The 24,620-nt window shown below is 42.5% G+C and overlaps 1 protein-coding gene across 2 annotated transcripts in view; it reads right to left on the minus strand.

Annotated features, from left to right (window-relative positions):
• LCP1 (lymphocyte cytosolic protein 1) overlaps nt 1–24,620 on the minus strand; it is a 45,264-nt gene that overhangs the window by 20,316 nt on the left and 328 nt on the right. Inside the window, exon 1 of one of the 2 annotated variants that reach the window (XM_005024805.6) lies at nt 8,569–8,808. The exons of the other annotated variant lie outside the window; for it this stretch is intronic. The gene's annotated coding sequence lies outside the window, so the exon portion shown is untranslated. Of the gene's footprint in view, nt 1–8,568; nt 8,809–24,620 lie in introns of those variants that run through there. 2 annotated transcript variants of the gene reach the window in all.

Raw genomic sequence — 24,620 nt, forward strand, 5'->3', positions numbered from 1 at the left:
CATCAAAGCCATGAGGAAGGGTTAACTCAGATTTATTTTGATTATTAAAAATGGTGCCTAGAAATGGAAAATTTACTTCTGCTTGTTACATCATCCAACACGCTGCCATAAGATGCACTTTATAATTACCTCTTTGCTTTTTACTTCACCTGCTGTCCCTCATATCTCCTCATGGAGGAAACTATTCAGAAGAAAAGCTGTTTATTATTCTGTGTTTGTGAAAATGACTTTAGTGTCCTATGTCTTTTTAAGTATTAATTAAGCAAACAAGTGTTTAAATAAAATAGAATGGAAACCTGAGTTGTTCTTGGAAAGCGGTGGCTGCAGTTCCAGGGTTTAAAAAAAAATTGGAAAAGAAATTCAGAAATAGCACATTCCCAGAATAAAAGCACCATTGCATTCTGGATACTTGGATTCCAAACTTTATATAAGCATATTCAGGGAAGAATTAAAAAATGGCAGATTTTCTACAGCCCTCTATAAACACACAGTTGTGCACAGTGTATCTGGGCTTCACATTTAATGCTCTCCTGAACTCATGCATTGATTCTTGATTAGTGAGCATCACTATGGAAATGGGTTTGAAATTGCCCAAAGGCAATCTCCTGTTCTTGGCTTTTTGTCTGCTCTGTCCCAGTGGTGTCATGCGTTAGCTGCCTCATCACTGTGATTTTGGGGTAAGGCCTAGAAACAGCTTCCAGAGAAACATCTGTTCAGCTACTACCTCCAGGTTGTGTAAGTAAAGGAATACAGCATAATTCATAAATCACCCACTCTCAGGGCCCATGAATGTCTATGCAGTTTTCAGCACAACGGGGCTGATGTTTGGTATTGAAGTACTAAGTAATTCCAGTGATGCTTTCAAGGATTGTCTGTAAAACTCCCTGTGATCCACTAACAACGTGGGTTATGTTGGCACCATGAGATCCATAGTCTTCCTCCGTTATGCTCATCTATTTTCCGCACAATTCCTCACTACTACTCTTTTTTCTTCATGTTTTTGCAGCATGTAGACTACCTAAGAAGCTTCTGGACACATGAAAATATTGCACCACACATATCACAGCGTGAAAATCCATATTCCACTGCAAGATCACCCATTCCTCTCCAGTCATTTTATCAAGCAATACAATTTGCAACACAACTTTTAATAGCACTAAAGACTCTAGAGCATAACAGGGAAGAAACACAACAGGACATTGCCTACTGCTTTTGCAAAGAGTTTTATAGCCTCTAGCACAACTTATCACCAACCTAAGCTGGTCTTTTCTTGATTGCACCCAACCAGTTAAATACAGAATCCTATTAATAGTACATATCTTTTATGTGAGCTTATACTAATAATACATAACAGGATGATTTTTTTTGCTGCAGTGAACCCTTCTGATATCTTTATTTAGGTCAGTATTGCCCATTCTTTTGTAAAGGTGGCCACACATAGCAGGGAACACTGAACTCAGGGTGAGAACTGGTCCTACATCACCCAAGGATTGGTTGTACTTGAGTGATGGAGGTACAGTGATGGCCTGCTCCAAAACACAACTGTGTTATACGCTATTAAAAGTCATTATCATTTCTGAAATTGTTTAAGCAGTAAAACAGAACATAGGAAAATCTAGAGTGAGGCAGCTATAAAAGTCCAATGAAACAGACAGGAGCAGACAGCAAATGAGCAAGTACATTTTTAAAAAGCTTCTTTTCAGTATATAAACTGCCTACTTTGCTCTGATCATTAAGAGTAAACTATATTTAGACACATAGAAATGCAAAATGCTTCTGGATAACGGTATGGAAGGTCAGGCCCTATATCTTCCTTTTGATTTTATCAGCCAAGACCAGAATACTTTGCTTCTAGAGGTCAAACACTTCTAGCACCTCATTGTCCTGAAATACCTTGGGCACCCCATCAAGAGAATTATCTAACAGCTCTAGGAACGATCCAGTTACTGATAGTCCACAAGGCATTGTAAGTACACATTTCTGCTACAAAACATTCGCAAAATCAGCACGACGAGACAGATGAAGGGAAAAAAATACAGAGAATGATACAGGAGCAATGACATTGAGCACAGAGATGAATGACAAGGAGCAGAGAGAAAAGCTGGGCAGGAGGGAGGGATAGCAAGAGGGAAGGGAATTTAAGAAGGAACAAATGCAAACAACAGCTTAGCTATCAGCACAAACGAGACTTTGAAGGTCATCAGCAGCTGGGAGGAAGGATCTTGAGTTTGGCATGGCTGAAGATCAGTGAAAGCACTGAAGTCCATCAGAGAGAACAAGATGAAAGTCAGCATATGCTTGGATGTGGAGGCAGGATGCTGACAGTGAAACTGCCAACAAGAAAGAAATGGAAGGTGATAAAAATTCAGAAGAACAATACTCCTTGAGACAAAGTGAGCTTCAGATCTTTACCAGAACACCTGAAACATGCATTGCCTGGACATGACACTTCACTCTTGTTTGCCAAACAGCAATAAGCCCACTATTGCAAAAGCAAAAAAGCTGTTGTGCAAATACACTCCTTGCTCAACAGAAGACTGTTGAGTTACAGGTTTACGTAAAAAAGACAAAATGGTCTCATGTGAGCTGCTGAGAACTGTAAAAAATAGATATTAAAACACCCTCTACGAAACATTATTTCTCCTGCTGTCATATCCAGACAAAACCATGCCATAAGCCTCCTTTTATTTGACCTTACAGAAGGACCTACTATCAAACTGTTTTAGGAGATCTGATAACAAACTATTTTCTGTCAGGAATGTAAAGGACGAACTAAAACCCTAACATTACTGTTAAATTGAAACACAGCACTATTGATGAACCTTCATCTCTTTCGATTTTGAGTCCAGGGCCTGCGAAGTGGCCTTGTTATGTATTACTTAGCAAAGCGTGCATTCACGATGCAATCTAAATAATAAATGGCAAAGCCATTAAAACCTAAAGGTTTCCATGACTTATATTAAATGGTTACCTTGTTTCATATTTCCCTCCATTTCTCTGCTGTTTAAGCTTTATTATAGGCAAGAAAATGAAAACCTTGAAGACGTAAAACTGCACTTGATAGATACACTTAAAGTCTCACTTTCCCCCAAAGCAAAAAAAAACAAATTTCATGAGGCAGCATTACATTCTACAAACAGATATTAAGTGATCAGGATCGATATAACCGTGAATCTGGTGTTGATAAAGTTGAATAAATGACTAATATCTACTAATTTCATAGCATTAGGGTTTTAATTCGTTAATGCACTAGCACTTTGCTAATAACATGATCACCCCTCTAAGCTGTCAGAGAGTGACCAGATAATGGATTGCACGTGTGTTCCCTGTCACAGAATTTCCCCAATTCTTCTGCTTTCTTCTCTTCAAACTTGTTTATTTTTTTTTCTGAAAGTGATGTAACACCAAGCATTTCAGTCTTGCAAAATACAGCTGTTAGAATTGCATGGGGAAGCACAAGACTGTGCCCCTTCCCCCCCTAAAAAAAGTCCCTGCACACAAAATTGTGTCATTTGCTTTATTAGAGTTCACAGCTCCAGCTCCTTCTCTTTTCTGTTTCTTCTCTCATCCACAATTTCAGTTTCCAAATGTCTAGCTTTCCGCAAGGGTTGTGGAGTACTTCTCCAGCTCTTTTTCTTCCAGCTGGTATCAGACAGACAGGAGCAGCATCCCTCTCCTGATGCAGAGCCTACCTGAGACAATGGCACCAGCAGGCAGAAATACGAGAGGTGCCCCTAAAACTGTCCAGAAACTCTTGAGATACATCTGAAGTGCCAGAAAATTTGTTTTTTATCCCATTCTTCTTGGGACCCTCCTCATTCCTGTGTGCTCATGGAAATATCCCCAATAGGATATTCCATTCCAGAAATATTTCCTTCTACCTTTCTCTTGTAAGGTCCTCCCTCCTCCCCCCCCAAGTCCATATGTGCCCTGACACAGCTACCACCCCTTTTTCGTGCATTTCTCTTCAAATTATGTCTCAATCAGTATATTTTCTACAGTATGGAAGGACTAAGGACAAGACAAGAGGAGAAGATTTATGAATAAGGCTCTTTTAAGTGTTGTATGGCTGGAGACAAGTGGTGGCAATTTTGGTCTCACAAAGGAGCAAGAAAAAGAGAAATTCTTCAGTGGATCTCATGTTGAAAGAAGAATCGATGCTATAAGCACAGCAGCGTTGCCTAGAACTTCCTCAATTTCAAAGTTTCATCTTGTGCTCATTGACCAAAACAAAAAACAACTTTAACTAAAATAATTGAGGCAAAACCATCTTGTTGGCATTCAGCAAAACATATTGCTTTCCATAACCCAGAATAGTTTATCTCCCCATGAAACTTCATGTTCTTGGCACATGTGCTATTCTCATGCATGCTCCTCATACATTTGTTAGTACCTATTGCTGTTGTTACAGTTCTGATTAAATAATAATTCTGATCCATAATGCACCCACAGCCAAGTAGGATAGCAGCATTAACACTGAATTTTGTCAGAATTACTGCCACTTTGGAGTAGTGATAATTTGTCGTGATGGCTCCAGGGAATCCAACAAACTTAGACAAGCACACAGTCCCATCAAGGTCTTTTAGTCTAGATCGGTGTCATAGCTTCCAGCCAGATTGCATCAACACTTCTGATAGGTTTTTTTTTTTCTGCTAGTGATGTATGATAACAAACAGAATCCACACGTCTCTATGCCTTTTTCCTCACTGTTTAGTTACTCAGCTATCCAGCTACTCACCATGACTGATAGCATTAGCAAATACCATCAGGTTTTGAGGCACTTATCAATTAGATGCATTTCTCACATAACAACTTTGAAAATCATTGAAGATGCATGAAGAATTGCAACATATTTGAACAGGTGATGATGTTCGTTGAAAAAGTTCATTTTTCAACTCATGCACTTAGTGGTATGACTATTTGCCTATTTAAATAGCTACAGATACACACATAGATAACAGGTTTTTCTTATTTAACGATGCTAAATGAAATTTTAAATGCTAAGGTAGAAACATGCTTGGTTCCATTAGCAATAGATAATTTATCCAAAATCTCACAGTGGCTTCAATCCAAGTAGGATCTTGATGTTTAAATCATCATATGTAATACAAAGAGGAGTCTTTCTGAAGGTGTGGCAAATAGTTCCTCCCTGATACATGTTAGAGATTCACAATTAAGCTCACAGTAAATGACAATCTTTGCCTCAAAAGCATTTTAAAAGCCAAGAGTCTGTAACAGCAAAATCGCAATGTACATACAGACACTGGGATTATTAAGGTTCACATAATTTAATTCACTATGGATTTGAAGAAACACAGAGAGGAGACATTTACCACTGTTTAGAAGACAACTTGGTCATGTTCCATGCGTAATTTTCATAATGTTCCATTTTATAAAGGACTTCATTTGTCACTGCAGTGCCTGAATCCAAAATCAAATACAAATCAGCAGGCCTTAGGAAGGGAAAATCCACAGAACTTAGAGAGGAATGGAGAACCCTTCCCAATATACTGCCCAGCAGTAGGGAGTGCTAGTCCTTCAGGGAAATTAAGGCACTCAGGACGTAGAGCTGTGAACCCACAAATATTGTCCTTTTGTGTCAGATATATCCTACCAGGGAGATGTGTATATTGTATATATGTGCATATTGTTTACACAATCAGAGCCTCCAGAATTTTTCTTGAAAAAGGAAAAATGTTGAGCCAGTCGACTGTACATTTTTTGATGGGTAACTTGTCTTCTCTGTCCCTTTACCAACAAAACCTAGCAAGCTTTTAAGTGAAAACACATCCCCATAAAAATAGGAATAATTCTGATTTTTGAAAGCTTGTGGTGATTTATTTTTTTTTGACTGAAGCTGGTTTTCAACCCTAGCCACGCTAACTGACAGTTTCAGTCTTTCAGCAGATTTCCTATTTGGGAAAGGAGGCCCTGACCCACCCAGTCCCACTTTTGCTCACTATGGTGGCGGAAGAGGAGAGCATCTCCAGGGGCTGCTTTGGATGCTGGTACGAGGAGCTACCCCACACCTGCCCCATCACGACCAGGGTGGCAGACAGGATACAAAACCCTGTGGCAGACAGATAAAAGCCTCTCTTCCTGTTCCCGTAAGGTAGTCATCATGCCGCAAAACGATGGCAGAAAGCCTGGTCACAGCATCCTGTGACTCAGACCCCAATCTGCAAAAACCCAGTATCTGATACAAGAGAAGGAGAGCATGGATGGTGTTCCCAGATCACTAGCAGGAAAACGGTTCCTACACGCATGGAAAATATTAAAAACACAGTCCAGCCATAAAAAGGAGATGGAGATATTGTTTTTAGATATAAATTATAAATATACATTTGCACTTGACTGATTCCACCCGGATTTACTGTAGGGTCTCTGGGTCTACACTGGGAAACCACAGCAGTAATTGGAACAGGAGAAGGCTGAATCCTCTTGTGCCCATTCCCTCTGAAGAAAAATTTGGCTTTATGGCATGCTTCCCTGAGCCCATGATCCTCTCCTCTGCACTTTGCCTCACCTATGCCTGTTTCACCCTACATTTCTTGGTAATTAATGCTCGTTGTTAATTCATCACAGTGAGCAACTTTGAAATGGTCTGAGCTCAACCAATGCAAGCTCTAGAGCAATTTATTTCCTGTCCTGCAGTTCTCCCCTTTGATGACTGAAAAGATATACAGAATGACCAGTACAGAGCCCTACAGCACAGCTGGATTCAGGATGCTAAATGCCATTTCATTTTTCATTCATAAATATTTTTATTTTTGAGGAGTACTTTATGCTATGTATCAACATCTCACTGGAGTTTGATGTTTTGCATAAAGGGATAAGAGTATGAAAATCAGCTGCATTTCTGAATGCCTTATAATTTCCTGACCTCTCCCCTTCCTTGTTACTCAACTTCTTTCTGAAGTTCTTTCATACATTAAAAAAGTATAGTAATTATTTTTACTGTAGGATTGCTATCAAGATAACTCTGCTCATGCCACACAGCTGAGTGTTAGGCTGCTTATAACTGTAATTAGAAGGGAACAGGATTTTAAGAAAATCGGTGGCATAATAAAACATGATGGCATGCAAGGTAGATTTTGTGAGCAGGGAAGAAGAAGCAGCACTACTACACTTGTTTAAATACAACTAATTGTATATAGGACCTCAAACATTTGGTAGCCATACAGGTATTCAGTTCAAACTCTTACTTGATTTCAACTGAGGAAGCAGATTCAAAAATCCTAACGTAATGGAATCCCTGCTATTGGTTTGATTTGTTTTGTTTTGTTTTGTTTTGTTTTGACCTATTGTGTGAGCACTTTCTTCATCTCCAGAGCTAAGTAAATCTGGACCTCACAGTCAGGACTGAAGCAGAAATCCCCATCACTACCAGTAGGTACTTCCCAGTCCCTCCTGCCTCTAGCATCCCTTCGTGGCGGAGTTTCCCACCACAGAGGGGGTTTTCTTGTCTTCCCTTCACCCAGAAGAGCCCCATCCCTGGTGCCAGCACCTCTGCAGCCCTTCTGGCGCCATCTTGAGAGGGCGAACCCCTCCTGTCTGACGAGCGGGAGGGGAGGGAGGTGGTTCATGCTGGTGCATCTCCACACAAGAGGTTTCAGGGTGTTTATCAAGATGAAGAGCCATCTGCTGAGCACCCACCTGCACCTCTGACAGCACCATCTCATCTACCATTTGACAGAGATCATCTTCACTCGGTACCTGCAGCAGTGAGGGGTCAGTCAGCCAACATGACTGCCAACACTACGAAAACCTTAGGTTCTGTTTGATTGAAAAGTCAACTTGCTTGCAGGCTTATGAGTCAGTTTACAGTGTTCAAACCAAATGCACATAGTGAGGAAACTACTACCTGACAAAAACAACAAGTCTACAGCTCTTACAGAGCAAAAATACAAGCCCAAATGTTCCTGTTCACAATGGCACTACCTAAGATTTTTGTAGACTTTTGCAAGTCAAAGTTCATCTAAAGCCTGATCTAAAATCCCAAAGAAAGTTAGACCAATTTCAACACTCAAAATATTCAAAGGCAAATAAAATATTAGGACCACACCATATTACTGATTTTTTAAGCAGAAGCCCCTACTACAATCATGCCCCAAAATCATGAATCAATTTGATTTACTGAGAGCAAATTTGTAAAAGCCTACAATGAATGTCCTAACAGTGTGGTGCACACATTACGGGCCAAAATACATCAGATTTGAGAATCAGTGTTTTTCACTGCTGGAATTAGAATCACCCTTTTACAAGGATCCACTCTGCAACCTAAACAACGGCTCATTAGTATCTCACAACCCGCCAAATTAATCAAATGACATCGAATGCAAGTCCAAAGACTGCCACTCTGCCCAGCCATAGACCTCTCTACTCCATTAAATCCACCAAATACTTTCCCGAAGGTCAGCAGAAACGCTCTGCACAAGATAATTGGAAAATAATTACGCTTACACTGAACATGCACTTCTTTTTCATGGCGACCACAATTTCCTGTGCAGTTCAACTGCTCGTACGCTCAACGAGGGGTGTAAAAAACAGCAGGTGCTGGGATCTTACCTCCCGGGCTCAAGCTGTGGGTCCCAACTGCTGGAGCAAGTGCTCGTCAGTCCGACGGAAAGGGGAGAACTTCTTAAAAAAGTAAAATTGAATGTGAGTTGGTAAATTGCAGAGGAGTATGTCGAAACAGCGTGACTAGAAAATCTTCTGCAGAGCAACCGCTTGAGCCCAGGACTGCAAGCCCAAGACTGAGCCCCGTGAGGGAAGTGACTGGTGACAAAACATCATAGTGAAATAGATTTTGTCTTTATAAGGAAATTTAGCATTCTCTGGTCTCCCCTCCTCATCACCTCATTACTCATACAATAGGTCCGATACGCGCCACTTCCTCATAATTTCTTTCACCCCCTCTTCAGTTCCTTTCTCTCCCACTAAGTGCGCGCATACACACACACGATTTTACACCTTCTCTCTTTCATGATAAAACCAGCTGCGTTTTAGGATCACCGAATATCAAAGCCTGCAGCCCCACCCCTGCACCCAATGCAGGGCTGGCTGTAAAGTCAGGTTGAGGCGTTCGCGGCACTGCCTCCATGGTTAGAGATTCTTCAGCATCTCTATCAACACCTGCCAACCTCTGACTACGCTGACTGTGAAAACTTTTTTTTTCCTTGCATGCAGCTGGAATTTCCCTTGCTGCAACTTGTGACCTTTTATTTCCAGTGTGTACCTCTGAAAAAATAAAAGTCTCCATCTTCTCTATAAGCTCCAATTAGGCAGGTGTAGACAGCAAGAAGGCCATTCTCAGACTTCTTTCTCCTCCACAGCCTGAACAAATCTTCTTCTCCTCTCCTCATACCTCGTGTTCTTCATCCCCCTGGCCATCCTGGTGGCTCCCTACAGTTTTCCTTGTACAGGGGAGCCTCAAATAGGACAAGGCACTCACGCAGCCACACAGCTGACACCAACATCAAGGACACATTTCCCAGGTACCTTGAGGATCAAGTGGAAAAAGTGCTTAAAATGGATGCAAACATCAGCTGCCTTTCAACACCGATGACGCAGAGTTTAAGAGAACCTTGAGAGAACTGAAAATACAGCATCAATATACAAAAGTGATTCAGCAGCCCCGTGGGGATTTTAAGAAATTTCTTGCCTTAACAGCAAAATTCCCACCTCTTTCCACAGGCCAGAAGACAACCTTCAGCTTTTTAAATAACTTCTGTTCTGACTTTTACCTCTGAAATAATACAGCTGAAAAAAAAGAAACAAACTGAGTGTCTTTCGTGAAAAAACTGTCATTCGTGATTCGTCAGACCAGCTGGACCATCAGCTACATACTGATGCAGAGGACTTCAGAAAAAACTTTGCATGAACAAATCCCCATAATTAAGATGCCATCCAAGCACACGTAGGTTCACTATATTCAGAATTACACTGGAATGTGTTCGAGGCATTTTTGACAACAGAAGACTTCCTTCCATCAGAAAAAGAAATGCCCAATTATCCCTTTGATATTCTTACAGTGACTCTGTGCAGACATCACTTGTAGATTTACCATGATTTTTGCCTGTCCCTGAGCATTTCTGTTCTAATTGCAATAACACATCGTATTTTAACATCACACTCAGTGTGGGAAGGTCTTCAAGGTGTGACTATGCAGATTAGGAATGGTGATTTAAATTGGTTTTCAGTTTAATACAAGGTCTCTTTGGCTTTTTATTATTAGGCAAGGAGACACTCTTACTCTATCTCCTCTATGGTATTTCATTATTTGATAGACAGAGCCACAACTTCTCTGCGATGTTTACTAGGCTGTTTGACAGCGGCCTGATAAAGGTTTGCCGCAACTTTCTCCTTGCAGGCTTTTAAAAAATCCTTTATTATTTCTGTTGCTCTCTGCACAGCATCCCCTTGAATGCTACAACATCTCTTCTGAGACAGGGAAAAGGACACCAAATGGATAATTCTGTGCCATTATTTGGTGTTATACTGCATGCCTAAAATCTAACACCTTGCACAGGAAAACCAGGGGTATATGTTTCCTTATCAGACATGTTTGCAACATCCTCTCTTGGGTTGTTATAGTTTATATAAATGGTAGGTGAGAGACTCAGATTTTCCACTCTAATGTATGTAACTTTATATTCGTCCTCCTTAGACTGAACTCAGTCCTGTGTGATCAGTACACAGCACTGATTCTTACCAGCATGTACCCCAGTATGCACCAGCTGTGCTAAAACAATGCTTTAGCAAGCTTAGAAATACAAGTACAGTGGAGATGGGATTTAAAAGCAAGTGTAAACAAGAGATTTTGATGCATTTACCATGCAGACCATGTATTCCATTCCCTTTTTCTGCCTTATTTCAAGGCCTGCTGGAATGTCTCTGTGCATACCCAATCATGCTGCCTCACCAAATGTTATAAAACTGAAGTAATCCTTACACACAACTCCAGCTGAAGTCCTGGCACAGTACCCTATTTGATTTCTGCCCTGTATATCTGTGAAACGTCATACAAATAACAATTTCATTGGACAGCATTGAATTACATTTAGCTGGTACAACACAATGATCAACTCCTACCTGCAGCTGGTTCACTTGTACCCATGTGATGTTCATTTGTGGCACTGCAGATAATATATGATTGTAGGACAATGTATGCCAATGATCCCTCTATTGTAATTTCTTATGCTGGGCAGAATGCTGCAGGCAATCATTAAGAGTATTTATTTTCTGGAAGAGTTTTAAATCATAACTCTTCAAAATAAGTAGCTTGTATTTTGCAATAAGGCACGCTTACAGTTAGCAGGACAAGCTGGTGTCACAATAGGATGTACTGCAATACTGAGTTAAATGCCCATGGCTTTCCTGCATTAAAAAACATAATATACTTGACCTACAGCTCCAGTTTTAGGGCCAAACTCCCAACGAAGCTACTTTGAAATGTGCTTCCACAAAAGGCAGACGAGTTAGGGAGGGGTTGCAAAGACATCAGGAACCAGCTAAGATTGTCTACATAAGTAAGCGCCATAAATTATCAAGCATTGTGTCTAATAACTCACTGAGGAAGAACAGTTTCCTGGTGGGAATTAATAAATGATATTCCCATGGCAGCCTCTTCTGGCATAGCCGCATCTTGGATCTTGTGTTTGTAACTGCCCACAGCAGTCTCTCAAGGGCTTTGCCTTTCCTTAAACCATTTCTGCTTCATTGAATGAATTTCTCCAAAAGACGTATTTTGGAAAATCACACATTCACATAATGTAACACCTTCCTTGCTTCTGCTGATGTTCTGGGTCTGGCTGGGATGGAATTACCTTTCCCTGCAGCAGCCCATGCAGTGCTGTGCTCTGCATCTGTAGCTAGAACAGCATGGGTACAACACCTTCGTTGTGTCTGTGGCTGAGCAGTGCTGGCACCACATCAGGACTCGCTCCAACCCTTCCTTCCCCTTCCCCTTTGAGGAGGGGGAGTGAGGGAGAAGTTGTGGTGGAGTTTAGCTGTCCATCACGGTGGATGGAGCGTACCACAGCTGGTACAGTCACAGGTTGTGTACGTGTTGTCCATCCAAGAAAATACGCAGGCCAGGAAAGGCATGGCGTGTGGACAGATGCACACATCTTCCAAGATGTCCATGGAAGCTTCCTGTGGACCTTGCAAAATATCTTTGTGTCAATGACAGCACAATTTTAAATGAACCCTTTGAGGGGAGCCTCGTTGTCTGTGAAAAACTAGGACAAATCAAAATTAATGGAAATTATTTAATAAGTGAACTCATTTAGAGCATTACCTTGTTCTTATAAAAATACGGAGGACCCAATCTAATTCCCACTGCAGTTTGATGCAATCTGAGCGACATATTTGTTCAGTGTGACCCTGTTCTTGTCCCTGTTAAAGTCGGTGACGCTTCCTGCAGCCACTAGCAATTTCGGCACTGACACTCCTGCCTCGTTTCTGAAAGCGGACCCATGAACTTAAACGTTGTTGACAGGTAAATGGGTTCTGGTGAAGCAGGAGTCATTACTCGGATGGCAAGCACTCGGGTAGGGGCTGGTAATTCGACCTGTAACATCTGTTTGGGCAGGCTGCTCTGCTGCTGGGACTGCCCATGTTAGCGATGTGTCTTGAAATGCCACGTGTGATCTCTGCAGGAGAGACTTTGCAGAATGTATATAAAAATAATGCCTTTCATGCTGCTTTCACCTTGCATTACATCTGCCAGAAAAAGCCCTGAGAATGCAAAGCTGTGATGGTTGATCCCCTTGAACCTGTCACAATACAGATACTGGAAGTCTTTTTGAGGGGTATATCATGATACCACGAAATACCTGTTGGTGCAACAAGAGCGTCTCACTCTTTGTCTCAATCTATTCCTGTGGGAAGTAGTGATTCTCCAGCTGGAACATGCCACCATGCTCTCATTCCCTGACATACAGGATCCCCAACACCAGGATCAAGAGGTGCCAGGTGTACCAAGAGATGCCAGGACCCATCTATGCCCATGGACCTCTTTTAACAGCCAAGTCACAGCGGTGCTGTGCTGCATGGAGCTTCAGCTGGGCTTGTACACTGCCACATACGGAGATACAGGCACGTAAAACAAAATTATCTCATATTGAGAAGAGTGTTTTTGGTGGGGTCTTTCCAAGAAGCAGTGTCTCCAAATCTTACCCTTTCCCCTAGAGCATGACCATGATGATAACATCCTATTAAACCTTGGCTGGGAGCCTTTTTTTTATGATCTTACCTGCTTGTGTAGCTCCCAGTTTCCAAACTCCTAACTAAAAACCTGGCTTTGAGTCTTGTAAGGAAATCTTCACTTTGGTTTCGCTGACCCGTTGTCCTATTTGGTAATCCAGATGAGCCACACAGAGCAAAGGTGTTGTGAGGAGATGGTTTCCACAAAGCAATGCAAAAGATCACTCCTAAAGAGAGGGTACAACCAGCATAGAAAGATTTACTCTCCCCAAAACACATGTGCAAGACCTAGAAGAGAACAGTGCCCGTTGGCAGAGGAGCAGATTGTGCAATTATCAATCACGGATCTTGGAGCAGGATGCTCCCTCAACAGAAGTAACCAAACGTCTCCGTAAAGCAAAAACCAGATAGCTCTGAGGTTGTGGGTGAACTTTTGGCTGCCAGTCTTGGCACCCAAGTTCCAAAATCATTTGCCCCACCATCATTAGCTCCATCAAATCATTTGTGCCTGAAGGTTTTTCTTATGGCCAAGTCCAAGACGCTTCCAGGAAGAGCTCAGCCTTACTTACAAGGCATAAGGAATGAGATTTAATTTCCTGCAAGCAGTCTGAACTTTGAAGGAGAGGCATTTAAGCGAGTGAAAATTGAAATAGCATAGAAAAAAAACCTCCAGTAAAATGAAAGCAATAATAAATAAGTAACATGAAAGTGTACACCCCAATACAAATTTAATAGGCTACACCCAAGCATGAATTATTGAGCAGAATTATCCATTTGTTGCAATGGGGAGTTCTAGTGAAATATTAATAACAGTACATGAGCTAATCTTAGGTTTGACTTGGTGGGGGGGAAAGAAGAAGAGGTTTGAAAAGTCTGGCCATTATTAATGCAAAAAAGAGCAGCCAGGGCCGCAGCTTTCCATGGATCTGGATGAAGTGGAGAGAAGGCAGCAACACTCCTCAGGCTCTCACAGAAAAATACTGGATTCCCATGTCTCAAATAGTGATTAACAGCAACCCTATGAGCTGATAAATCCATTTCCAGAAGGAAAGAGGTTCTTAAGTAGCATTCTCAGATGCTGTTTGAACAATACTGGCTCTCAGGATTTTGTTTTCACTCCTGTGAAAATCAGAGTTTCAGCTAGACCCTGACTCAGCCGGTTTGCAAGCTGTTATGTGTTTCTTTCAGGAAATATCTCAGCTTTGTGATTGGGAGAAAAGAGTGAGAACGTGATTTTGGTGGCTCAGAGGCTTGCAGAAGTAAAAAGCATAGAGAAACAGAAGGAAAAAATACTTTAATTATAATTATTATGACAGTTGCTTTTGCAAAGACGGGAGGAAACATAGCCATGATTTTTGAGCATCTGGATCTCATTTTTGAGAAGCTGTCTCATAGCTACGTGACCTTCTCATCTATTTGTCAGACTCACAGCCTCAAAGTCACTTTCTGATGGCTTTGGCACTGCAGCAAAATGGGCTTCCCAACCCATCCTCCCCTTCCTGTGGTGCAGGCAAGGGGAGGATGTGTGCCTGGGGAAGGTGTCGTGGCAAAGATAAAGCACTCGTGCCGGGAGCAGAGGCGCCGCAATTCTACCACAAGCATTTCAAGGACCTGTCTTCTGCTGCTAACTGCTGCAAGGGCAGGGGGAAAATGTTTACAGATGCTCTCCAGAACAAGTTCTCCTCTTTGGGCTTTTTGCCAAGGGTTTCAGAAAAGAGTGATTAGTTTTGCTTTATATCCAGAAGGGAACCTGCACACCAACACCTGCATGACTGAACAAAATGTTGTGTGCATGCAGGCAGGCTTGCATATATACCCTCTTCTATACTTTATCACTACGCTTTGATTTTAAATGGTTTTCAATGTTGGAAAATCTAACTTCCTAGACTTTTTGCTTTGCTGTGAACTTGCTTTTAATTTTCATCACTCAGCTTCTTTAAAAGCCATATTCCTGTATCTCTTCCTCTTTTTTTTTTTTTCCATGTTTCCCTTTATTCTCTCATTTTCCCTTTGCACATTTTCTGCATTTTTTCTTATCTCCTGCCATTTCCTCACTCCTTGGACTCCTACCCTAGCAGTTTCTGTTCACTTGCTCCCACATGCTGCTCTGCTGCCAACGCTCTTAATATTTCCAAGGGCGTTCAGCTTAGAAATCCCACTTCTTGCAGCATCTCACATGCATCTTCCAAGCCTGTGGTCAGTGGCCCAAAATTCAGCACTGAAACCACAGCACGCTGCAGCTCAGAAACTCCTTAAAGCAGTTATTAGTTCCCCGTCTGGAGGGGAAGTTTGCCTCCCCCAGGAGGAACTTGCTGTGTTTCTCCCATATGTGCCAAAAAAAAAAAAAAAAAAAAAAAAGAAAACAAAACCTCAGCACAGAATCTGGAGAGAAAATGCCCAAACCATGGGGTTTCGTTTCCAGTCTCACCACAGCTGTGTTCAGAGCAGGCTCTGCATCGGGGTGCTCACCACCCTTCTACAGGTGAAGGATGAAAGCCAGAACTAAGCTGAAGCTGCAGGATGACAAAAAATAAAATAAAATAAAAATAAATAAATAAAAATGTTGGATTGTGTTTTGTGTTTTTTGTTTGTTTTGATGGAGGCATTAGGACAGAAATCAATCACGGGAGGTAGCTGAGGCCAGGCTTTTGACAAAAGCCCTAATATGAAGATCGTGAATCCAAGAGACTCTTACCTGATGTATCTCAATTTTTGGAAAAAGGATGTATATAATGCCACCCTTTTTCCTGACAAATCTGATCTCAGTAATGGTTTTAGATGGTGGCTAAGAACACTAGAATTAGAGTTTATATTTGGGATATATTGCCCCCTTCTGTAACAAAAAAGAGGGCAAAAAAATGGGAAGGGGGAAACATTTCTGCACCTCTCTGCCAGCTAGTAATTACGACACCAATTACTGCTGGTCTTTTGCTTCAGCCCAAGCCCCACAAAGACAGACTTTTGATTCCTTCATGCTCCCAGCACCAGCTTTGCTTATCTCAAATAAGCAAAACCAAGATTTTTGCATTCTTTTCATCTTGTTGGTCAAACTCCTTCCTGTCCCAGTGGTTGGCATTGACACCTCTTGGAAGCTCAGCTGAGACAAGGATGAAGAGATGTGGACATGCTCTCAAAAGGAACCAGTCTGAAGATACATCTCCCCTGTTCTGAAGTCCACGGGTAGCCAGGTTTTGGCAGCAAGAGTGGCAAACATTGTGAGCACCTAAAACATTGGGGTAATAATTAAGTTAGCGATCATACAAAAGGTACATGATATGAAAAAGAAAACTAGGCCTTATTTTCCCTGACTGCTTAGGGTGGAAGACCTTTGAGGGAGCACGCAGAGAGATGGAAGATCCTCCACTCAAAGGCAAGTACCAAGAGTGAAGTGCCAGACACGTACTAGGTGGTGTGAGTTTTCTCACAGAGATGCTACCTGTGTTGCTACAAATGGGTGTCATAGAAGAGTAGCCTTTGCTCCTGGAAAATGGGCAGAGCAGACCCTCAAGCAAGCTGAACAATTTCTCTTCTCTGCCTTCGCTCTTGGCTGCTCCATTTTCTGTGCCACCGTGCCACCAAAATTTTCTGTGCCACTGTGCCACCAAAAAATAACAAGACAAAGTCATCGGGTGGGTTTTCAAATGCCAGAAGACTCAAAAGAGCCCCTAAACAACTGCTCTTAGAAAAGGGCACAAAACATGAGCTCTGGAGTGTTACCTAAAAGACGAATTTGAAGCAAACATTAATTGCTCTTCAGACACAGCACTCGGAAGGCATGGGGGCAACTGCAGTGCTAAACAGTTTGGCAGCACGAGAAACCACCACAACCACAGTGATGGTGTGTGTGTGTGTAGATGGTGACAGGAATTCAGAAACCAAGCCATTGAGCCAGCAAAGCTTGGAGCTGAGAGCCCCGTGCTACCCTCGTGATGCTCCTCAGGCATCCCAGCAAGGCCCTCTGTGCTCTCACAGGCCATGGATGAAAGCCAAGCTCTGCCAAGCAGCTCCCTGCATGGACACCCCGAGGAGGTTTGGTGCATGGAGGATGGATGGGTGCCAGGAATGCCACCTGAGCAGTAGGATTTTCTGGTTCCAAGACAAAGAGGCCTCCAAACACGTTTTGGAGGTGGCCTTACAAACCAGGACTCGCTGTTCACATGCCTGTGGTGACATTCAGCCTCATCAGCAACTGGGGGGTCCCAGACAGCTTGGACTTTTGGGGCAGGGAGATGGCTGTGGAGTTTTTGCATCTTAGCATCTTTGTGTTGACCTTCTTTTGCCTGCATGCTCATGCCCAAGAAGCAGAAATGCTTAGGGTGGAGGAAAGGAGAAAGCGGCAGCATCAACTACCACTTCGATCCCTTTTGCTAGCCAGGGCTAAAGGACACACAGGTAGGAGAGAGAGAGCACCACTGAGATAAAGATTGGCACAAATCACCAAATAGCTGAAGTGAAAGAGGGCTTCAGCGTGGCAGAAGCAGTCTACCTGCTGGTTACACCTGCCTTGGCTGGTTTAACGCTCCTTCAGGAGTCTCTTTCCCTTTCTTAACCTGGTGAGTTACAAGCTTCATACAAGCAGCAATGAGTTTCTCCTGCAACTGGAACAGGAAAAGGATGAAAAGACTGGGGGATGGCTCTGATGGCCTGCAACAACCCAGCACGAACAGATCTTGCCTAATATCACAGTAAGAGGAGTAAGACCCAGTGTTTCCATGCAGCACACTGATACAGTGACCGCATGCTGGAGGCTCTGATTTGCAAATCATGTTTGAAGAGGGTTTGCAGGTGCCCTTGCAAAGACTAGATTTAGCAGCTCAGCTTGTTTACAGTTCCTCGGTAGTTTCAGCTGTGTGTTGTAAGCTCTGTTTCCTGAAGAGCTGCTACCTTTCATATTAAAAACAAGTGCATATCCACACCCCAGTGAGACTTTGGTACGCAGTTTTTCTCCTTAAAGCTCAGGGACACCTCTGGTAAGTGCATTTCTGGCCATGTCCAACAGGACAACTGGCATGATTCTCAAGCTATTCTACACCCAATATTCCTGCAATGTTGCAAGAGATGTTGGGTAATGAATGAAAGGGAGGTAAGTTACACTGCATACAGTAAAATCCTTGAAAATGAGCATTTAAGGAAAAGTCACATTCTTCTGCCCAATATTTCTATAAATATATTTTATAAATATTCTATAAATACATGGTTTCTGTGTGCCTGGGCAAATGCAGGAGTCTTCAAATTCCACCTTCAACAAATTAGCTCAAATGCTGGTAGTAATATTGTGGCAACTAATTAATGTATCATGTATCTATTAAAAAACATATATATTACATATATAGACATACATACATGTATGTATGTCTATGAGAGAAATCTCTCGTGGCTTGGCATAGTGGTTTAACCACTGGACAGTCCATCCTCTCCTAAAATTTTCTTTGCTTGCCCAAAACTTGCCACATGTCTGCGTGGGGCACGTAATTAGGAAAGTAGATATTGAATAAGAATTCAAATGAGAACCACACACAAAGGCAAATGCAAAGTTCTGCAGCGAGGGCAGGAGGGGTTATCTGAAAATCAGTGCAAAATGGCAATCTTCATGGGAGGACTGCTTTTTAATTGTCTTGAAAAACTGATGTTTTTTTCACCTATGTACGTAGTATCACTAGTGGGAGCATCCGAGGGGCTTTCTGGTCTGTCACTGCATTAAGACTGTATCGCTTTTTTAACTGAGTGAACACCCCAAAGGAAAAGAAGGTGGGGGAAGGATGGTAGTCCGTAAAATATTTTGATTCCTTCTGATACTGGAAATTGGATGAAAAACATGGCAGTTACCCTGATATTTACAGGAGACTGAAGGTGAGTCTAAAGGATCTTTAGAAAGGGCATTTTCCTTCTCTGACTATAGATATCTTTCTCATTTTCTGACAAGTACCTCTGTTTTGATAAAGCAATTTGTCTTAGGCAAACAGAAGATACAAGATCTTTATTTGTGATATAAAAATAACAGAACTGATTACTGCCCCACCCTGTACAATGTTTACCATTGTCAAAAAGGAAAATGTGCAAAAGATTATTTTCCCTGTGCAGGACTTTCAGTTATTCGCCCCAAATAACTGACACACTGACAACTCTGGTACTACGTAAAATCCAGCAACTCGTGCGAATATCAGGATGTGCATATTTGAAGATAGCTTCTTCTTAGAGTTTCTGGTCGGTGCTAGTTCTGAGAAACAAGATCTGATGAGCACGGGAGACCCTTAGTAGCTGCCAACCCCACCTCATCAGGAAGGGAGTAGCACAGTGTTAATTCCTCTGTCCCCTTGCAGCATCTCTCTCTTGTGAGGTGTAACTACTGCAGAAGATTACAGGCAGAAGATGTCCCAGGCTTATCACTTGATGGCATCGCAGGGCTCTCCCACCAGGGGGAAGGGACATCACCATGCTCCTGTACACGGTTAATCCCACCAGACTGCTTGGCAAGTGGGTGTATTTTAACATAGAGTTGTTAGGAGAAACCATATTATTTTATTTAAGGAAAACTTAAACTCCTTCATTTTAATTCACTGGCAGAAATACATATTCCAGGATTATCACCCATTGATTGTCCCTGCTTGCACTCCTTGTATTAATCATGGCTCTGATTAGCTTTGCTCATTAAAGCCAAGCTGATCAAGTCACATACATGCAAATGACCTCCCTGTACCTGCAAAGCTTAATTCAAGCTATTTCCACTTATCCTGTATGGTCTTTGCTGTTTGGGCTAACCATGAGTGGAAATGCGCGAACTCTGAGGGCCAGATCTGGAGGACTTCCAAGAAGATCTGGTCCATGAGACTTTCAGAAAGCCTGCATGCATCTTCTTCCCTTGGACCTTACAGAGCACAGCTTTCTGACAGCAGCTTGTCAGCACTTTCCAGAGATTTGTCTATTATTTTTTTTTATGTCTTAAACTCTAAAACCTAAGTTTTATTTTGAAAACTCTGAGATACACAGGTGGGAAAACTACGGACTGAAGCCACATGCCCCTTTTGTAAACGTAGCAGCAAATATATGGGTCATGAAAGAAGAAAAAAAATAGTCTGCCAAAGTTAACTACTAAGTACATTTGCAAGCCTTTATTATCAATATTTCATGATTAAAATATCACGAACTGTACTTCAAGTTTCTCCTTACAGAACATCGGCAAGCCAGGGCTGTGTACAACAACAGGGCAGAAATGCTAGAAAATTTTGCTGACACTTAGGAGCAAGATGCTTCCAAATTCAAAAGTAGGGAAAAGGCTGTATAGCTTGAAATGACATTTCAATATAAGGCTTAAATCATTTATTTCATTACAAATGCAAAGAAGTGTTTGCCTGGAAGATCCACTGAAATCTCATCTGTTGAGTTCCTTCTCATAAGCAACAGAAGAAAAACTGCGTTGGCAACTTCCTAGAGTCAATCAGAAACTTCTGTTTATATAAAAATTAGAGCATTTAGTCACATATCTTTTTGTAACCCTGAAATAAAGAAGTTGCTTCTATTTTTAGATATGTCTTCACTGATTCAACTCGAGACTTCTGCTTAAGAGAAGACACTTGTTGGGTTTCGCATTTTTCCTTATTTAACATGATGAATAAAGTCATATAAAACTATGAAAGAAAAAAAAAAAGGTAGAAGAAAAAGCAGCAGCTCTTTTTTTTTTTTTTTTCTCCCCCAGAACACATCCTTTCCTCAATCCAAAGTAATGCCGCTCGGTTCCACTCTTACCCAGCACGCTGTTTCCCTTTTATCAGTACGTGCAAGAAAAGGAAAATTCTCCTGTATTTTTTTTCTGCTATTGATAAGGATCAGGAATTCCATCCCAACATAGCAACAAGCATTTGTAAAAAAGAAAAAAAAACCAACAATAAAACACAAGTTAACAAAACTGCTTTCATTTCTAGGTTAATCAACATAACAGGAAGGTGACAGGAACTGTATCAAGGCAAGACATTCCGTTTTGATAAGACATACGGCTATTTCTGTTTACAGGAGCAAAGCCATTCTGTAAAATACTCAAGTCTCTGAAACAAACATATCCTTACCACAATTTTACTGTGCTTGATCTATGGGGAAATCAATTACAGAAATGATTCTGGCCTCCTTTTCAAAACCTTTCGGACCTCACTTGACTTCAACATCATGTGCTGCCATTCTGCTGTCCCAAATATGTTGACACAGGACTTTTAACCATGTTTTTCCATCCTGTGGTACCCAGCATTAACAGGCTAACAAGCAAGGACCAGGGATGTGTTGGTTGGAAGGGACCTCTGGAGTCACCTCCTCAAATCTGCTTGGGGGTGACATGAAAATGCAATGCTATGAGGAAGGAAACTTCTCTGATGTGAAAGCACACATGCTTACTCAGCTCATAGGTACGACTGTTCCTAGCCAAAATGATTGACCTTCTGCAGGATAAGGGCTTGCAGGACAAAAAGAAATGTTTTGACCTTCTTCTGAGCTTCTGTTTGCGGAAGAAAACCCTAAAAAACTACTTGCTTGGCTTCCTGAAGCAGTAGTTGCCAAGGGCATACATTCACAGTCTGAGGCTCAATAACAAAAATGAACAAAGATACATAAATTTTCATGAAAACATGAACTGGGGAAATACATTAAGTATAGATTCAGACTAAAACCCACAAAAGAAAAAAAAAAAAAAAAAGGAAGTGTAAGGATGATCACAATCGGAACACATTAAACATGGCCAAAACAGATTAAAACATAAAATGGGTTTATTCAGAATGATGATTAAGTGGACTAGCTGTCTTCCCATTAAGAAATGAGTGCACTGTAAACGTTAAGGGTCACCAGAGCACAGACAGTGGGAAGGAGAAGAAGCCCACGAACAACAGACATTTATTTACACTGGGAGTATTCCCACCCCCTGGCACTGAGCATCCCACTCAGGTCCCTACACCTGCATGCAGCAGGACCAACCTCAGGGCCCTGCTCACAGGCAGCACAGGGAGAGGCTGAGAAAAGCAGAATACAGGGAGGAAAGCAGCAGATGTTTTCTTTGCACACCACAGCAGCAATTTGGAAAACCATCCCTCAAGTCCACCTCGTAATGCTATTACTGATTTGTGAATTTTCCAGTCGTGCTCCCTGGGTCTCCAGCACTAAAGGTCAGCAGGCGGACTTGCAGCACGCTAGTCTAGCGCCTTCTCAGATAAAATCAGTCTATTTTGGTTACCCACACTGCTGTGACTGGTACTTATTTCACCCAGCCCTCAAAACTGAAATACAGATTCTGTAATAACACGGAAAAGAGTAAAATTTCTGATGAATGATTACACAAATCATGAGGAAAAAAATGATGATCATCTGTAAAACAAATTCAGAATTAAAAGTTGTGTTATTTAGCAACAGCACAGGTTACACGTGCAGGCAGAGTGGCAAAAGAAGTTTATTTCCAAGCCCTTCCCCTGGATCTCCCAACATGTGCTCCCAACAGAGCTGTCTACAGTTCTCTGATGCTCCCTCCTGATTTTGCATAGATGAGGGTATGAGTTATTTCAGGGCTTATATTTTTTTATCATCACACCTTTAATGGAGCAAGGGCTATCTGAAACATGCATTGCAGGCAGGAAAATTCAGGAATCACAGCTCTGTCATCAAGACAGTGGCAAGGAAGAAGGCACTAGCAGAAAGGAAGCACTGTGGAAAGGGAGCTGCACCTTGTTTTCTAACTCGGGAACAACATGTAGATTTATTACAGGGCTGTTGTTGACCTCCTCACTCACAATTAGTGCATCTTAATGATCATTAGAACAGAGGGATAATTTTGAAGGCAGCTTGCAGACACACCATCCAACCAGTCAACCCAGACAGACCAGTGGCACTGCCCAAAAGGACCCCTCCAGCCTGGCAGGAGCCAGTACACCTCGGCCACTGGGGTCACACCACCGTGCTACCATCACCTGCTTCACCATCAGCTACACCTGGCTCAGTGGATGTTAGCAAAACTACGAACCCTGCTCAAGCAAAGAAAAATTACCAATTTTGGCTAGGGTTTGTTGGATTATGCCTACTGCCAGTCACAAAAACCTCACATTTAACTCAATGGGAAGACTGCAAGCCAATACAGTCATCAACAGTACAAACACACTTGAAATCTTTCAGCAGGAGGACTCCGGTCTCTTTCTGGTTAGCCTTCCTCATGGGCATCATCTTCAGCACATATGCCTGCATCCAACCAGAGGATTCGGGAGCCCAGATGTGCTCCCAGGTCTGGATGCTCACCCTGGTCCTACCCTACCTCCAGACCCCAAGGCACCCATCAGCCACCCCCGTGCTGCCTCCCACAGAATGGGGTGATAGAGCTGGAGGTGGGGTGTCCCACCAGGCAGACCTCGGGCCCCCGGTGGCCACACCTGGGTGGGGATGCCACCAACACTGCTGTGGTGCTGATGGTGCCACCACCAGACCTGCTCAAAAGAGCTTACAGTCTAACACGGGAGGGCTCACGGCGTGGACATCAGAGGTATTTCTTAGCTGTGCCACTTTGCTTCTCAGCTTGTAACGCCAAGCACGGAAGCAAACGATCCAATAAATCACTCGGGCACAGGATCGATCCTTGAGTGATGACTACGTTAAGAAAATGTAAATGCCTTGGTGCGTTACGTAAATAATTCCTCGCTGGTGCCTGCTATGCGGGCTGCAGCCATACCTTTGATTTCATTTACACGGCTTCTTCCGTAGAAAGAGACCCAAATTTCTCCCTCAGCCTACTCCACTCACTAACCTTTACGCAGCGCGATATGCACAAGGGAGGAGCAGAAGCAGAGGCAAGACAGGGACATTGATTGCTGCCAGTCTGGTAGGAAAACGTTATAACCTTGCAGAGAGGGGACAAACAGCAGAGTCATCTGCAACATGCAAAACAGCTTCTTCATTTCCATAGTGAGTCAAAAGAAATGACCTTCAGATATTCTCCAAACTATTACTGCTTATAAAGAAGTTGTCTTTAGTGGGACCCTGTGGACAAAAAGGAATTTAAGAAATAAATACTAGGATTGAAGGTATCGGCTAAGTACTTTCTGACACGGGAGATGATGGTGGGTGGGTAGCGTTGGCACAACCCAGATACAGGCTACTCATCAGTCCCGAAACACAACCTGCCTTCAGCACATAGAGATGCTCAGAGCATCTCCCCCTGCCTCCAAACCCTCCTGGCCCCCTCTTTACCCTCTCCCCTATTTCCAAACCCTTCAAAACTGACTTTATTCCACCGACACCTCCATCGCACCTCATCCACGGGGGGCTGCCCACCTCGGGGCTGCAGTGCCGGATCTCCCAGCACCAACCCAGCCTCCGAGGCTCACCGACGGGCTCTGCCCCCCCTCGCCCCGGCTGGCACCGCACCCCCATCCCTGCGGGGACGGGCACTGGGGGGC

The sequence above is a fragment of the Anas platyrhynchos genome, chromosome 1 (genome assembly GCF_047663525.1).
Source record: "Anas platyrhynchos isolate ZD024472 breed Pekin duck chromosome 1, IASCAAS_PekinDuck_T2T, whole genome shotgun sequence".
Lineage (NCBI taxonomy): Eukaryota > Metazoa > Chordata > Aves > Anseriformes > Anatidae > Anas > Anas platyrhynchos.